Source organism: Gavialis gangeticus, unplaced genomic scaffold (genome assembly GCF_001723915.1).
Source record: "Gavialis gangeticus isolate Ggan-Ray unplaced genomic scaffold, GavGan_comp1, whole genome shotgun sequence".
In the NCBI taxonomy this organism is placed as follows: domain Eukaryota; kingdom Metazoa; phylum Chordata; order Crocodylia; family Gavialidae; genus Gavialis; species Gavialis gangeticus.
In genome coordinates, this window is record NW_017728998.1 from 11,092,023 (window position 1) to 11,094,843 (window position 2,821).

Sequence of the window (2,821 nt, forward strand, 5' to 3'; positions counted from 1 at the left end):
ATTTCTGTAGGAGTCTTTTACTGACAGCTCACATGTTTTATCTCTTTAATGATACCTGTTTTCTGCTGCTCATAGGAGAGCAATCTTGAGCTCTATTGTAGCTACACAGTTGTACTTTAACACTCTGAGGATCATTAATGAAATGCCTGGGGAAAGATTCACAAAAGCAACAAGCTTCTTTAATTATTAGCTTTGTATTTTTCATTCAGCAGTCGTTTCCATGACCTCACTCGTGTTTGGGGCTAGATCCTGAGTTGCCACCAATTGGCGTAACACTCCTTTAGTTCAATGGAGCTACACCAGCTTACACCAACTGTGAAAAATATTGCCCTTAGGGTCCATATATTTATAATGCCAAATCCGCAGTTGGGATTAGAGGTACAGCTCCAGTAAGGTCTCGTTGGGGGCCCATACTCTACTCTGACTCAGATTCCAAGGTACTATTAAAATGCTGCAGCAGTTTCCAACTGATTTCTTTTAGAGCTGGGTAGAAGGAAGCATGCTATCAATAGAGATGCTTATCTGGATTCAAAATATTCAGTGGATGCTAATTTTATTCTTTCCTTATTTAAATAGAAAGATCAGGCCAAGACCCTGCTTGTTGAAAGTCAAGCCTTAGCCACTATCAATTCAGTTAAGTAACACGTGATATGAGCAAGTTGCACAAACTTTTCTTCTCCTAGGCCCAGAAATCAAGATGTATGTGATGTGCTATTGTAATCACAGGACTGGGGATGAATTTATTTCACCCACAAACATATGCAAAGTTAAAATGCCGACGTAGCTATGAAAGGATTGGTATAGAGAAGAGGATGCTACGTAACAAAACATAGCTGAGCACACTGAAAATCCCCACATGGTTCTGGAGTGAATGAGCTGGTGCCATGTGCTCATTTCCCATGCTATTTCACCAGGATGCTCTTTTGACTAACACATATTTAATAACTGTGTTGTCTGAGCTCTGGTGTGGCAGTGAATGTAGAGGTTTAGGCTGCAGGTGCACTGAGACTTGATGCACAGCTTTGTAGGCCCAAATTATATACATGCTTCCCCATATTTTATCTGTATAACTTTACATGGGTGGTACATAGGGATTACATAGGGATACATTTTCCTCCCAGGAAAATGTATCCCTACCCAGGAAAGGCAGTCATATTAGCCACGTTTAGTGCCTGGTGTAGTAAAGTTGCATGCCAAACACATGCACTGGCAAATACAGTCTTGTCCTGATAGACGCTATGCACATCCTGCAGAATATGCTTAGCATTTTAGTCAAATAGAGGGAAAGAGCTGTCAAATAATGGTATATGGGCTACACAGGCTCAGGAGTGGGCAAAAGGCATTGCTCGTTATTCTGTCAAGGACTCCACATGCCAGTCTATGCAAACTGATTTGCAATCAATTGCAAGTGATTACACATTGTTTATCATCGATTGGCACAAGGAATCCTTGAGAGAATAATGAGCTGCAGCTGATGACAATCAGAGACTACTGTCTCGTTGCAAGTTTGATTGCACATCCTTCCACTGATGCAATTGAGCACTCACTACAAAGTAGATGGGGGGGAGAAAAAAGGTTGAGGGGAAGAAAGAGGCCAGGGATCAGAAACTATTAAAGCCTTCTTCAAAAACAGTAAGAGGGTAAAGTTTCTTAAATGCAGCACTGCAATGTTAACCTTACTGCTGTGGTTTGTACAGGGGATCTCTGGCCCAGAGAACAGTCGCTAAGATCCCAGTGGGATGATTATGGCAAGACTTCAGGATTTTGATACCATCCAAGCCTTGCTCTGAGTCTACTGCAATATGAGCAGATGATGCCATGACCCTTCTGGTGCTCTAATCTGATGTATATGTGAAAAGATGATTGCCTGATTTTGAAACTTATGTGAACCATGAATTCCACTTGATAGTCTAGGCACCAGTAACTGTATCCAAAGGTTACATTTAGCATGGTACAATGAAAAACAATGGATGTCTTTAGTAGGTATTTTATCCTGCATCAGCGAGGAAAAACAAATAGGCTCAATTTACTACCAACCACATTCCCCAGATGAGGAGAAAAGCTCATCTTAAACTGGCATGGTAAATAAATGTCATCATTTTTAGACACAAGGTAAAGATCTCCTGTATAACCTTCAGTTAGTCATTTAACCTCTCTACTCTTTAGTCATTTAGCCACTTAGGGGAGAAATATAAGAAATAGGCCATGTGTTGAGTGGTCAGTCCATCCACTGCCATACCCTTCCAGTTGAGCAGTAGTCGGACCAGATGGTGCTTGTGCACAAACAAAGTTTTGCCATCCTTATCTATCATGCAATTTACCCAAACAGTTTACTGGTTATATTTCTATAACTTCGTTTTAACAAGGATAGGTTGCTGACTTAGTATTCAACCCCCAGCATGGAAGCCTTGTACATTGATTCCTGTCCAGCCTCTGCTCTTTGATCTGGCTTTGGCTTACACCTGCAGAACCTTAAACTCGGTTCTGCATTGCATCTTGGGTCACAATCCTTCCCTTCAATTTAAAGTGGAGTCCCACTGTATTACATTGAACTAATTTTCTTTCTCCTTCTCTCACTTCTCCACCCCCTCCCCACTGCTCCTCTTCAGCTGGAGTACCCAGTGAAGGCAAGATGTAGGCATGTGGGGATGACATGGTCTGCAGGGAGCCCAGAAGCAGGAAGGGGGGGGGACGACCCTCCAGCGGCTCCCTCCAGGACTCTTGGGCTGACTGGATCACAGGGAGGCAATCCAGGGGTGGAGGGACCAATGTGGGGCGGAAGGAAGGATCAGGAGATGCAAGTTGAGGGTTTGAGAGACAT

General features: G+C 42.8%; 1 long non-coding RNA gene across 1 annotated transcript in view; it reads left to right on the forward strand.

The window, feature by feature from the left end:
- Window positions 1–204: 204 nt before the first annotated feature.
- LOC109289482 overlaps window positions 205–2,821 on the forward strand; it is a 13,389-nt gene continuing 10,772 nt past the window's right edge. The window contains exon 1 of the long non-coding RNA XR_002095386.1: window positions 205–437. This is a non-coding gene — a long non-coding RNA (uncharacterized LOC109289482). The remainder of the gene's footprint in view (window positions 438–2,821) is intronic.